Below are 15,426 nucleotides of genomic sequence, written 5' to 3' on the forward strand. Positions count from 1 at the left end.
AAACTAGTAAACAATCAATGAACAGCAGCAATAAACTTCCAAATTATATGATTTCATGCAAACTAAGATTATATCAGTCTCCTTCAAGCCACTTAAAAACTAAAAAGTCAGCTGGGTGTGGTGGCTCACGCCTGTAATCCTAGCACTTTGGGAGGCCGAGGCAGGCAGACCACCTGAGGTCAGGAGTTCGAGACCAGCCTGGTCAACATGGCAAAAACCTGTCTCTACTAAAAATACAAAAATTAGCCTCTAATCCCAGCTACTCGGGAGGCTGAGGCAGGAGGATCGTTTCAACCCAGGAGGTGGAGGTTGCAGTGAGCCAAGATCACGCCATTGCACTCCAGCCTGGGCAACAAGAGTGAAACTCCGTCTCCAAAAAAAAATAAAAATAAAAAGAACTAAAAAGTCAATTTGTAATTAGGATAAATTGCATGTATGCTAGTACTCTCCATCATCCCTTCACAATCATTCTGGACTCCTCTTTCCCTGCAGTGCCTCAAGAGGCTGACTTTCACAGACTGCATCACCCAGTTTCCCTTGCCCTCTGGCTTCTGGTTGCATTTGGCCAACGGGAGGGACTGTCAGGAAATTAAAAGGAAGGAGAAAGAATTGGGTATCTGTACCCCTGGAGGCCATGTTTCAGTGTGGCTGCCCTTTTTTTTTTTTTTTCTTTGAGATAGAGTCTCATTCTGTCCCCCAGGCTGGAGTGCAGTGGCACAATCTCAGCTCACTGCGACCTCTGCCTCCTGGGTTCAAGTGATTCTCCTGCTTCAGCCTCCCGGAGTAGCTGGGACTACAGGTGTGCACCACCATGCCCAGCTAATATTTGTATTTTTAGTAGAGATGGGGTTTCACCATATTGGCCAGGCTGGTCTCAATCTTCTGACCTCAAATGATCCGCCTGCCTCAGCCTCCCAAAGTGCTGGGATTATAGGCATGAGCCACCGTGCTGGGCCGGTGTGGCTGCTCTTCTGACCTTTGTAGGCTAGCCTCTCTCTCAAGGATACAGCTCTCACCATGTTAAATCAACAGCTCCCTCCTTATACCTCTTCAGACCTAGTTGCTGAAATTGTTTATTGTAGCTACTACTCCCAAATTGGTTCCTTTAACCCTGCCCACATCTCTGTATATAATGACTTCATTAAGATTTTGAGTATGTCATCTTTTCCTGCTGGGACCAAAGCTGATAAGATTATCTTCAAAGGCATTGTATCATTTAGGATTAATTAAGTATATCGATTCATTTTGATAACACAACAGAAACAATGAACAGTGGCTTACCTAAGAAAGATGTATTTTTCCCTCAAGTGAAAGACACTTTAAGGTAGGTATGGTGGCTTCATATGTCAGGGACCCAGGCTCTTGTTTCACAGTTCTCAGTAAGTGGCTTCCACCATATGGTTCTAGATAGCTGCTGAAGCTCTAGCCATGAAGAATGCACTGCCTCCCTTTAAGGAGATTCTAAAATTAAAAGAGTATATATATATTAAAATTTATACCTCATCGGCTACAACTGAGTCAACTGACTGCTCTCCTGTTGCAAGAGATATTTGGAAAGGTAGTATTTCAGTTCATCCATAGCAGAAAATACCTTGATAATTATGAAGCTTTAGAAAATATTTAAATCCTGAAAAAGAACCTGGCCACATAGCACATCTACCAATTCAAATTTCCATTAACTCATGGAATACTGCTAGATGGCATAATTCCTTTCCTACATCTCCTAAGGCTAGTAGACAGGCATTCTTTTCACAAAGTTGTATTGTAATAGCAATAGCTTTATGTAGAAACATTTCAAACATGAAGTGAATGAGTACATACAGTCCCTGAGAATTCCTAATTATCATTGCTCCTCAGCTCTCTATTCCAAGCCAATGCTAGTCAGTTAAGAGTACCTCTCTGAAACTGAATGTATCCCTTTTAGAGAGATCTGGCATGAATGTTTCAGCTTGACTTTATGTCATAATGGTATGATCTCTTAAGGAGTGGGCTCAAGGGAAAGGAGACACCAAATCATCAATTTAATTCTGGTGCCTAATCACCTCCTTGCCAATTTAATTAGTTTCTATGTCTTTACTCAACTAAACATTTCCTTCTTTAAAGAAAAACAAAAAGCCTTTCATTCATCTTATATTCTAAGCACATGGAAATGGCTAATTCTACTCTAATTCTATATTTACCAACCATTCGTTGATCCATGATTTCAGTCTCCACCAGCAGACGCTTCCTATCAACAAATCTTTTAATTTACAAAGGATTGGATACCAGGTGCATGAACTCCTATGAGTGAAGCAATAAATATGAATTTTTTCAGCCTGCACTTGGTCCTGAAGAGCCAAGAGAAATGGTCTATGGGAAACAAAAGGCATAGTCTGGCTCCCTCTGTCCTCCGGAGAAAAGGTTGAAAAGGGTCTGCCGATGCTTCTATTCTTCTCTGGCCAACTTATCAAGGCAGAAGACCAGCTAGAAATTAGTGGCAGAAGCTCCAGCCGGTAATAGAGGTGTATTTGCCTGGAGCTTCTCCTTGCTTCTTATTTTCCTGGGAATCAAATAGGTCATCAGGAAGCAGCTAAACAGAAAGTGGATCCAAAAAAAGGGAACTAGATAAGAACCCTGCACCAAGAAGTGACAATATATAATAGAGTTGATACTCTCTGTAATGGTGTTATAAAACATGTCTGCAAACTTTATGATGCTTCTCCCATTGAGAGGTGAAGATCTATGTCCCTTACATGACTCTGTGTCAATCTTAGTAACTTGGTCATAGCCAACAGAATACATCCGAAGTGACACAGCATAATTTCCAAAGCTAGTTCAGTAAAGGTTTGTGCCTAATTTTCTTGGGATGCTGACATGGTTTGGCTGTGTGAAAACAGATGCATATAGTAAATTGGTACCAGTAGAGTGGGGCAGTGCTGTAAAGATACCCAAAAATGTGGAAGTGACTTTGGAACTGGGTAACAGGCAGAGGTTGGAACAGTTTGGAGGGCTCAGAAGACAGGAAGATATGGGAAAGTTTGGAACTTCCTGAGACTTGTTGAATGCTTTTGACCAAAATGCTGATAATGATATGGACAATGAAATCCAGGCTGAGGTGGTCTCAGATGGAGATGAGGAACTTGTTAGGAACTGAAGTAAAGGTGACTCTTGTTATGTTTTACCAAAGAGACTGGCGGCATTTTGCCCCTGCCCTAGAGATTTGTGGAACTTTGAACTTGAGGGAGATGATTTAGGGCATCTGGCAGAAGAAATTTCTAACAGCAAAGCATTCAAGATGTGATTTGGTTGCTGTTAAAAGCATTCAGTTTTAAAAGGGGAACAGCAAAAAAAATTCAGAAAATGTGCAGCCTGATAATGTGACAGAAAAGAAAACCCCGTTTTCTGAGGGGAAATTCAAGCCAGCTGCAGAAATCTGCATAAGTAACAAGGAGCCAAATGTTAATCACCAAGACAATGGGTGAGATGTCTCCAGGGCATGTCAGAGACCTTTGCAGCTAAAACGGGCCAAGGTACAGTTCGACCTGTGGCTTCAGTGGGTGCAAGCCCCAAGCCTTGGCAGCTTCCATGTGGTGTTGGACCTGTGGGTGCACAGAAGTCAAGAATTAAGGTTTGGGAACCTCCACCTAGATTTCAGAAAATGTATAGAAATGCCTGGATGCCCAGGCAAAAGTTTGCTGCAGGAGTGGGGCCCTCATGGAGAACCGCTGCTAGGGCAATGCAGAAGGGAAATGTGGGGTGTGAGCCCCCACACAGAGTCCCCACTGGGGCACTGCCTAGTGGAGCTTTGAGAAGAGGGCCACCATCCTCCATTCCCCAGAATGGTAGATCCAATGACAGCTTGCACTGTGCACCTGGAAAAGCAAACACTCAGCCCATGAAAGCAGACAGGAGGGAGCTGTATCCTGCAAAGCCACAGGGGTGAAGCTGCCCCAGGCCATGGAAACCCACCTCTGGCATCAGTGTAACCTGGATGCAAGACATGGAGTAAAAGGAGATTATTTTGGAGCTTTAAGATTGGACTGCCCTGCTAGATTTTGGACGTGCATGGGACCTTTAGCCCCTTTGTTTTGGCCAATTTCTCCCATTTGGAATGGCTGTATTTACCCAATGCCTGTACCCCCATTGTATCTAGGAAGTAACTAACTTGTTTTTTACTTTACAGGCTCATAGGTGGAAGGGACTTCCCTTGTCTCAGATAAGACTTTGGACTGTGGACTTTGGAGTTAATGCTAGACTGTGGACTTTTGAGTTAATGCTGAAATGAGTTAAGACTTTGGGAGACTGTTGGGAAGGCATGATTGGGTTTGAAATGTAAGGACATGAGATTTGGGAAGGTCAGAGCAGAATGATTTGGTTTGGCTGTGTCCCCACCCAAATCTCATCTTCAGTTGTAGCTCCCACAATTCCCATATGTCATGGAAGGGACCCAGTGGGAGTAATTGAATCATGACGGCGGGTCTTTCCTGTGCTGTTCTTGTGAAAGTGAATAAGTCTCACAAGATCTGATGGTTTTAAAAAGGGGAGTTTCCCTGCGCACGCTCTCTGTCTTCCCTGCTACCACGTAAGTTGTGAGTTGTTCCTTCTTGCCTTCTGTCACGATTGTGAGACCTCCCCAGCCATGGAGAGAACTGTGAGTCAATTAAATCTCTTTTATTATAAATTACCCAGTCTTGGGTATGTTTTTACCAGCAGTGTGAAAATGGACTAATATAGATGCTCACTCCTGTAGCCCTGAGCTTTCATGTAAGATCACCAACTACTCTGACGCTGCTACATTCTGAGAAAACCCATGTACTATAGACAGTGTGGATTTTAGTGTTCTAGCTAACAGTCCCAACTGAGTTTCTAACCAATAACCAGAATCAACCACCAGACATGTGAGTGAAAACCCCTCTAGCCATAGAGTCTTCCCAGCTGAGGCTCTAGAGATAAGCCGTCTTCATTTCCCTGGCTAGATTTCTAACCCATAGAATCTGTGAGCATAATAAAATGGCTCTTTTATACCACAAAGTTGTGGGGGTAGTTTGTTACACACAACAGTAACAAAAACACCAACTCTGTTGAGTCCCTGAAAATCTGGTTGAACCACATACTGATAAATACTGATGTTCATATAAATGCTATGTACATGCTATGTAGCCTCTCTACTAATGGTAGTGATCACCCAGCTTCTTAAAGCTTCTTAAAGCTGAGTGATCACTACCTTTAGTAGAGAGGCTACATAGCATGATGCTATGAACATGAGGTATAGAGCTAAATTTTGGTAAGCTACCTCCTGAACTTCCATGTCATGATCTAGTAAACAGGAATAGCAATTTCTGTCATGCAGAGTTCTCATGTGGATTAGAGTTGATGTGCATAAAACACTTAGCACAATGCCTAGCAAAGAAGCAGAACCAATTTTTTAAATAGTTAAAAATAACAATACTGGCCGGGCGCGGTGGCTCACGCCTGTAATCCCAGCACTTTGGGAGGCCGAGGCGGGCGGATCACGAGGTCAGGAGATCGAGACCATCCTGGCTAACATGGTGAAACCCCGTCTCTACTAAAAATACAAAAAATTAGCCGGGCGTAATGGCGGGCGCCTGTAGTCCCAGCTACTTGGGAGGCTGAGGCAGGAGAATGGCGTGAACCCGGGAGGCGGAGCTTGCAGTGAGCTGAGATCGCGCCACTGCACTCCAGCCTGGGCGACAGAGCCAGACTCCGTCTCAAAAAAAAAAAAAAAAAAAAAAAAATAACAATACTATAATTTTCTGATTTTATGTTCCCTTTATTTTATGAAGCTTTATTTTGTGAGTGATTTCCTTATTTTATGAATCATACTCACTATATATTGCTATGGATAGACATACCTATAAAAGTGTTTGGGTTCAATGACAAATATAATTAGAAAATGAGAGTGCCATGAAAAACAAATACAGGGCTATTCATGCCTTTAGCTGGAAATTGGCGTGTCCTACCAAGCTGACTGCCATGAGTAATATTGAATGAGCTGTGATCATCAGAATGACTGAAAATTAATAAAGAACATTAATTCCCAAAGGAAATCACTGTAGATCTCATTATTTCAGGAATAACCTACCTTAGGACTTTAATTAAAAATAATATTTATTCAAAATAAATGACTGCTGGCAGGTCTCTGCAGAATCTGTAATCTTGGTTATGCCAAATTTTCTTATATTAAGGCAAACATCATTAATCTCATTTGAGATGCCCTCCTGTCTGACAGTCCTTACAGCACTGGGGCAATTTGCAGAAGCCTTTTTATCTTCACAGAAGAGTTATAACTCATGCAGATACCTAATGTGAAAAGGTCTGGGCAATTACAGCCTTCACTTTGAGATCTACACTGGCACTTTATCATGTTAGCAAGCATCTCATAGTAAATTTGCTCTCAAAAGGAGGCCAATATCTCAACATTACCATAAAATTAACAGCGGTTATTTAATTATTTTATTTATCTATTCCTACCAATCTTTGTTTCAGAAAAGCTCCAGGTGTTTTATCGAAATTCATAGAATATGACCAGATAAAACAGAAATTTCAGCAAGGCAATGGAGGAAATGGGACAAAAGAAAGAATGAAAGTAGAATAGTGATAGGGTTTGGCTGTGTCCCCACCCAAATCTCACCTCCAGTTGTAATCCGAGTTGTAATCCCCACATGTTGAGGGAGGGACCTGATGGAAGGTGATTGGATCGTGGGGGGAGATTCCCCCATGCTGTTCTCATGAGTGAGTTCTCACAAGATCTGGTTGTTTGATAAGTGTCTGGTGTTTCCCCCTTCTCTCTCTCTCTCACCCACCACCATGTAAGACATACCCTGCTTCCCCTTGGCCTTCCACCATGATTGTAAGTTTCCTGAGACCTCAGGTAGTATCTTTATAGCAGTGTGAAAACAGACTAATACAGAACATTGGTACCGAGGTAGTGGGGCATTCTTATGAGATATCCAAGAATGTGGAAACAACTTTGGAACTGGTAACTGGCAGAGGTTGGAGCAGTTTAGAGGGCTCAGAAGAAGACAGGAAGATGAGGGAAAGTTTGGAGCTTCCTAGAGACTTGTTGAATGGCTTTGACCAAAATGCTGATTGTGATATGGACAATGAAGTCTAGGCTGAGGTGGTCTCAGATGGACATGAGGAACTTATTGGAAACTGGAGTAAAAGTCATTCTTGCTATGCTTTAGCAAAGAAAGTGGTGGCATTTTGCCCCTGCCCTAAAGATCTGTGGAACTGATGATTGGATCATGAGGGTGGTTCCCCCATGCTGTTCTCATGATAATGAGTGAGTTCTCTCAAGATCTGGTTGTTTGATAAGTCTCTGGCGCTTTCCCCTCCTCTCTCTCTCTCGCCTGCCACCATGTAATACATGCCTCGCTTCCCCTTTGCCTTCCACCATGATTATAAGTTTCCTGAGATCTCCCCAGTCATGCAGAACTGTGAGTCAATTAAGCCTCTTTCCTTTATAAATTACCCAGTCTCAGGTAGGATCTTTATAGCAGTGTGAAAACAGACTAATGCAAATAGGTAAGAAGTTAGAAGGAATGAGGTTAATCTCCACAATGCATACTGTAAAATTTTATAAAGTCATATGATTTCAAGTTTGCCAGCGGATTGTTGGGTCGTATTTCAAGTCTTACATAACAATTAACACTGATAATTTTGTTCTGTAGCTACTCTGATTATTTTTGTACAAGTTATTAATAGATACTCATACTGGGTTAAATAGTACCCTCCCTTAAAATGCACATCCACAAGAAAAATGTGAATGTGACCTTATTTGGGAATAATGTCTTTGCAGATATAATCAACTTAAGATGAGGTCATAGTGTATCAGAGTGGGTCCTAAATCCAGTGACTGGTGTCTTTATAAGGAGAAGGAGAACTGGACTCAGAGACACACAGGGGAGAAGGCCACGTAATGACTGAGGAAGAAATTGGAGTGATACAAGGCATGCCAAGTATCAGCAACCACGAGAAGCTAGGAAGAGGCAAGGAAGGATTCCTCCCTGGAGCTTCCAGAGGAAGCATAGCCCTGCAACAGCTTGATTTCAGACTTTTAACCTTCAGAACTGTGAAAGAATAAATTTGTGTTGTTTTAAGCCACCAGGTTGTGGTACTCTCTTAAGGCAGCCCTAAGAGACTAATAAAATGCTTAAACATTTTTTTTCCTGAGAATCTAGAGTACATATTCGATATAAATTTAAAGGTTTGAAGGGGAGAAAATAAGGTAAAAGAAAGACTCTCCTAAAAATATTACCAAGTTTTTTGTTTAACACCTATGACTCTACAATAGGTGACAAAACAAGTGACAAGTAAACAAATGACTAATACTATGAGAAAAAGATTTGGAAGCAGTCAGTCACCTTTAGTTTAATAGATTGTTTTTATATGGAAATATGGGCTTTTGATATTTTATTATATACATTATTAGAGTCTAATTTTGCAAAGCTATACAGGGAGGGATGTCTTCATAAATAAGAAATTGAAAGGCAGGCACTTTAAAGCAGAGACCAAAATGATGTCAATCTATTTTAAGACTGACTAAAGAGAATTAAAACGGTAATATAATACACAGAACCTGATAAAGCTGTGCTAACCTTTTGTGGTCCAAATGAAAAAATTAATCTGTAATCTAAATATCCTGCAGAAATAAAACAACTGTCTCATGGCCCTGGAATTTTAAAATATGACCCTTCACTGATATGGTTGGTAACTGGTGTCCACTCACAAAGGCCTACTGCTAGGAGTCAGGGCGCTTTGCTTCTCAGCTCTCACAACACAAGACCTGCCATCAACATAGTTTTGAGTTACATTCAAAAGGCAGTATGTGAATGTTACCAGGATCATGTGTCTCTTTCATGCCATGAAAACTCACTCTAACTAGATCATAGGCTTGCAGCCTATGGGCCAGGTTCACCCAAAGATTTGTTTGGCCTGCTATTTTCTTTTTAATTAATTGTTAACTTTAAAAAATTAGATTTCATATATAATTCCATATTACCAGTGGGCATGAATTTCTTCAGGGCAATCATCTAGAGCTGAGTAGCAGTATTCCTTCTGCTGGAGGCAAGCCGCCTGCAGTGCCCGACTGTGCCCACCATGCCAGGTTCCTGTGAATATACAGCACAGTGATAAGAGCTGGGGTCCTCTGGCTGTGTGACCTTGAGCAAGCAGTTTTTCTTCTCTGACCTGTATCATCCTCTTATACACAATGGGCATACTTATAGTGTTTATCTCATTAGATCACCTGGGGGATTAAGGGAGTTAAAATTTGTAAAGCACTTAGAGCAGTGCTTGGCACACAGTAGAAACTCAACAAATGTTAGTTTTTATTATTATTATTATTAACTCTTTTTTTGTTTGTTTGTTTGTTTGTTTGTTTGTCTGTTTGTTTGAGATGGAGTTTCGCTCTTGTTGCCCAGGCTGGAGTGCAATGGTGTGATCTCAGCTCACTGCAACCTCCACCTCCCGGGTTCAAGCGATTCTCCTGCCTCAGTCTCCCAAGTAGCTGGGATTACAGGCATGCACCACCATGTCCAGCTAGTTGTTTTTTTTTTTTTTTGTTTTGTTTTGTTTTTAATCTTCAGTAGAGATGGGGTTTCTCCATTTTGGTCACGCTGGTCTCAAACTCCCAACCTCAGGTGATCTGCCTGCCTCGGCCTCCCAAAGTGCTGGGATTATAGGTGTGAGCCACTGTGCCTGGCATTATTATTATTATTAATTCTTATTCTCCTTATCATCTTACCTAGTTCGCTTGCCTCACATTTTTACTTGTCTGATCCCTATTGGTGTTCGTGTTTTTGACTCCAACTCTAGGTAAAGCCCTACCCTCAACTGGAGGTAAAGAAGACAGCTAGTCTCCTGTGTGTTAGGCAGTGAGTGGGGCCAGCTGAGGTTATACTCAGGGATTAAGAGCCCAGATTCTACAGTCAGACAGCGTGAGTTCCAATCCCAGTTCTTCCACTTTCCGGCAATACAGCCTTTTGCAAATTAGTTAATTCTCTAAAACCTGTGTTTGCTTATGTAAAATAGTAATAAAACTGTTGTGAATTGCAGGAACAGGAAAACAGACAACACATGTTCTCACTTATAAGTGGGAGCTGAACGATAACAACACATGGACATGTTGGGGGCAACAACACACCTGGGGCGAGGGGAGGGAGAGCATCAGGAAGAATAGCTAATGGATGCTGGGCTTAATACCTAGGTGGTGGGTTGATTTGTGCAGCAGGCCACCATGGCACACGTTTACCTATTTAACAAACCTGCACATCCTGCACATGTACCCTGGAACTTAAAGTAGGAGTTGAAGAAAAAAAAAACATGTGAATTAATGTGCCTAGTACATAGGTTTTAGCTTTTATTATTAACAACCTACAGCAGACCCCAACATTCTCCACCCCGCCCCACCCCCACCCTGTCCCCGCCCGACAACCTCTGGCCTTGGCTGTCTTATTTCTCCCAACAGGCTGCCAGTGCCATTCAGCAGTGTGAGCCTTCCTGGAGGCTGTTTCCCAGGGGAATTTCTAGGTCTTTGGGAGATATGAATTGGGAGGAAATCAGGTATAGGTTGGAGCCACTCATTCTCAATTCCCTAGCTCCCCTTTACCTTGTTACCCCAGAATATATATCACAAATGGCATTAAAACTTACATGGCCTTATAATGACTATTGTGTCCTTTCTAGCTTCTTGAAATTAAAAACAATTCTTCTATGATTATTCCTACCATTTCAAATAGTAAAGACATCTAAGCATATGACAAACAGATGAAGGCATTCCAGGTCCTTAATGTTTTCCAAAATAATTTACTTGTCCTCTGGACAGACTTCAATTGATTGCCTTGGCAGTGGGGCCTCCAAACTACAGTGTGAACTCTCTTCAAATCTTATCAAGGATTTAAAAATAACACTCTAGATAGCCACATTAAAATGTTCCTGAGAACAGATGACCTCAACAGTATTTTCTGAAGAGTGCTTTCTACTATTCAACTTGTTTTAGGCTCTATAATTCTAAGACTTTTTATTTTTTAAAAGAAGTGTTTCTAAGACAGTAGCAACTATCAAGGTGTTGACTCAATAGAAAAATCTTTCTTATAAAATTATTGTCTGTAGAAAAAAGTTTCAGAATTTTAATGACAATAAAGATTCAAGAATAGCTGAATGTAAGTTGATTTTTAAAACTTAATCAGGAAAAACACAAGCATGATCATAGTGCCTTATTTTTTAAGCCAAAAAAAAGAACAATCAAAAAATCCATCAACAGTAGACGGGTAAATTACTTGTGGCAAATTCATATGCTAGAATACAACAAAGAAAAAGAATAAACTGCTGCTACATGCAATGACAGCAATGACAAGGATGATTTTGCAGACATAATGTTAAGTGAAAGAAACAAATCTCAGAATAGTGGTTACCCTAGAGGGACATGGATGGGAAAGGGACACAAGGGAATTTTCTTGAGTATTGGAAATGCTTTATATCTTCAACTGGGTGTTGTTTACATAGGTTTGCACATATGTAAAAAGCTGTTGAGCTATACATTGAAGTTTAGTAGACTTTACCATGTTTAAGTTATACCTCAATTTAAAACGTAAATTGTAAAGACTAAGCAAGCTTTGGATGTGGACTTTCATTCATCAACTGCACATGAATCCATTACGGGCCGTGTGGAAAGTTGGAGTTTTGTCACCAAAAAAAATTGGTATATTTGTATTTGACACTGCCATTCCAATTATTTGTCTTTAGAGTAACAGCCTTTATTTTATTCATTGAATGATAGTTTCAGTGTTGTTTGTTTTGTTTTTCAGGAAAATTGAAAAACTTCTTTATGTACTTAAACCAAACAACCTAAGTTTGGATACTCCCAGAAGCTTTACATTTATGTAATTCCACACCATCAAGTCCTTTTTCGTTACCATGAAAGTTGGCTATGGGTGCAGTGAGAAGGGAACGGCCTTCAAAACGGTCAGGTCTGGATCAGAATTCACATTAAACCACTCACCAGCTAGAAGACCATTTATAGTTGAACCTTGCAAGCTAAAAATCATTTCCCCTACCTGAATCTCTGTGTTCGCACACACAAAATGTAAATAATGCCTCCCTCATAGCATTATTGAGAGAATTAGTTGGGATAAAAGTTTACAAAACTCTTGGTAGATACTTTGTTTCTCGTTTTTTTTTTTTGTTTTTTTTTGCGATGGAGTCTTGCTCTGTAGCCCAGGCTGGAGTGCAGTGACATGATCTCGGCTCACTGCAACCTCCACCTCGCAGGTTCAAGCGATTCTTCTTCCTCAGCCTCCCAAGTAGCTGGGACTACAGGCATGCGCCACCATACTCGGCTAATTTTTGTATTTTTAGTAGAGACGGGGTTTCACCCTATTGTTGGCCAGGCTAGTCTCGAACTCCTGACCTTGTGATCTGCCCAACTCGGCCTCCCAAAGTGCTGGGACTATAGGCGTGAGCCACCACGCTCAGCCCAGTAGATACTTTTTAAACAGGAACTATTACTGAATAGAAATTAGCACTTATCTAAATCATTATTTTATTTCATTTATTCTTTTCAACTTTTATTTTATGTTCGTGGGGTACATGTTTGTTACATGGATAAATTGTGTGTCACAGGGGTTTGTTGTACAAATTATTTTATCTCCCAGGTAATAAGCATAGTATCCAGTAGGTAGTGTTTCAATCCTCACCCTCCTTCCACCTTCCCACCTCAAGTGGGTCCCAGTGTCTATTGTTCTCTTGTGTCCACGTTTATTTCATGTTTAGCTCCCACTTATAAGTGAGAACATGCAGCATTTGATTTTCTCTTCCTGCATTAATCACCTTAGGATAATGACCTCCAGCTGGATTCATGTTGCTGCAAAGGACGTCATCTCATTCTTTTTTATGGCTGTGTAGTATTCCATTGTGTATATGTACCAAATTTTCTTTATCTAGTCCATCGTTTATGGGTATTTAGGTTGATTCCATGTTTTTGCTACTATAAATAGTGCTGCAATGAACATACATGTGTATGTGTCTTTATGGTAGAAAGTAAAGGATTAGGCCGGGCGCGGTGGCTCACGCCTGTAATCCCAGCACTTTGGGAGGCCAAGGCGGGCGGATCACGAGGTCAGGAAATCGAGACCATCCTGGCTAACACGATGAAACCCCGTCTCTACCAAAAAATACAAAAAAAGTTAGGCGGGCACGGTGGCGGGCGCCTGTAGTCCCAGCTACTCGGGAGGCTGAGGCAGGGAACCCGGGAGGCAGAGCTTGCAGTGAGCCGAGATCGCGCCACTGCACTCCAGCCTAGGTGACACAGCGAGACTCCACCTCAAAAAAAAAAAGAAAGTAAAGGATTATTTTTAAAAGATTATGAAATACATCCCTAAGTATCCAAGCCTCAAAGATGTACATCAAAGAAATGAGGGAAAGGCCAAAACTTTTGCTTATGCTTATTAAACACTATAATCTTTGGCTCAGCCCTGACCCAATAGCGGATCTTGACTTCCTCTCCAGATTTTTCTGTCATCCTCACCCACTCTGCCCATCCATCACTGAAACAGAACATTCCTCTGCTTACATACACCCTCACTACCACCTGAATTCTAGGACCCAACTCCAGGGCCCAGAGCCCCAGCTTCTTGCCTCTAGCATCTTTTCACTAAAGCCAATCTCTTGTTACCAACCCCCCCCCCAAAAGTGGTATTTACTCAATAGTTTTCAAAATAAAATATGCCTCAATTATAATTTGTGCAAAATAAACCACTAGTCATAGGCATACACATCTACAGATAAAAGCTGTAAAAGTAAATACAACTTTAAAATACAACTTTTTTCCTTTGTTAACTCAATTCTTCTTTAAATTTTTACTTCACTGGAGGAAATATTTGCTCTAGAGAGTGTATTTCTTAAAAGGAGAGGACTGCTATTGGTATTTAGGGAAGGACGATTCATTGTGCCAGATCGTGCCACACATAGTGAGATGTTTAGTACCCTTGGCCCTACCCAGTGAGGGCAATAAAGATGACTTCACGAATGCAGCATGGCTAGCAATGAACTACACCTTGGCATTGTCTCCCTGGAAGAGGAAATGGGAGTGACTCCCAGTGGAATGTAAGCCCAGAAGATAAATTAAGGTTGATTGTAGGAAAATAAAATTACATTTCTTGCACATGAGTTTGGGAGTTTGGGGATGAAGCTTGGCACTCAGTTAACTCCTATGTAGCGGAAAGAATTCAAGATTAGGAACAGCGCTGCCATGGACATGTATACAACACCTAAGCGAGCACCAGTCAAATCATATACATTACAGCCTTGTCTATTTATTAAGACAAATTTCTCATTAATGGAAGTATCATGAGAGGGAGGCACTTTTTCTAATTCGAGCAAAGATGCCATTATGGACTAGAGGCAGCCCTACTGGGAGTTTGAAGACCTTGGGATCTATGCTCTTACAGGTCACTTAATCGCTGTGCACCATTTTCCCATCTTTCAAAAAGATATAAAGCAAAACTGTTAGAGGACTGGTAAGTCAGCTGACTGGAAAGAAGATAAACATGAAAAATCAAATGAAACATATTTTTTAGAAAATGAATGCATGGTATTTTGCATTTCTTTTTAATTTGAAGAAAGATTGTGGGGTTAGACAGAGGTCCCCAAACTATCTTAGTTCATGAGCCCTTAGTTCCTCAGTAATTTTTTCATTGTGCCCCCTAGGTTTAAAGAAATACTGAATAGGTCCGTTATTGTATAATTTAGATACAAACAGCATATTTCTGACCTAAAAACTCAGTACCTTTAAAAAATAATGCACACAAATTGAAAGAAACATATTTTTGTATAATTCTTAGATAATCATACTAACAGATGGGTGCCCGCCTAGCACAGCATAATTTTTCAAACTTTAGAAACAGACTGAATGTTGCCACCAATCTTTCCTGTTCCACATTGACAGGTACTTCATTTTCATCATAGTAACTTTCAGAAACCTACCTTTCCAATGATATGACATCATCTAAAACAATGTAGTGCAATCTAATATTGAAATATGTGAACTGCCCTAAACTAGCGCATTGAACAATGTCTAACACATGCCAAGTTTCTCTCAAAATTTGTCCCATAACCCCTTGTGAGTTCGCTATGGCATCTCATTCTTAGAGGACCTCTGTGCACTGTTTAAGACAAAGGGATTAGGACAACGAAAGCCTAGACACATTGAGCTTAATTGTGGTAAAGGTGTTTGTAATGGCCTAATACTCATGGCTCTGGAAAGTTGTAATTAAGTTAAAAGTTCAGCACTCAAGAGCCTGTTTATTTTCTTTTGGGCACTTGAGATAATGTCTTCAGAAACATTATGAAAATTCTGAGGTGCTGTAACAGTATTTGTAAAATTAGCTGGGGAAAGAGTTGTCCACTAGGATGTAAGTTCCGAAA

At 40.9% G+C, this 15,426-nt stretch overlaps 1 long non-coding RNA gene across 5 annotated transcripts in view; it reads right to left on the reverse strand.

The window, feature by feature from the left end:
• The window catches only part of LOC101146601 (uncharacterized), a 76,364-nt gene that overhangs the window by 57,722 nt on the left and 3,216 nt on the right, over positions 1–15,426 (reverse strand). For 4 of the 5 annotated variants that reach the window (XR_010132988.1, XR_010132989.1, XR_008678222.2 and 1 more), the window contains 2 exons: positions 9,005–9,113; positions 1,282–1,461 (listed from right to left, as the gene is read on the reverse strand). This is a non-coding gene — a long non-coding RNA (uncharacterized lncRNA). Of the gene's footprint in view, positions 1–1,277; positions 1,462–9,004; positions 9,114–15,426 lie in introns of those variants that run through there. The other variant, XR_010132987.1, reaches the window with a different exon arrangement.

The sequence above is a fragment of the Gorilla gorilla genome, chromosome 2, assembly GCF_029281585.2.
Source record: "Gorilla gorilla gorilla isolate KB3781 chromosome 2, NHGRI_mGorGor1-v2.1_pri, whole genome shotgun sequence".
NCBI classification, from domain to species: domain Eukaryota; kingdom Metazoa; phylum Chordata; class Mammalia; order Primates; family Hominidae; genus Gorilla; species Gorilla gorilla.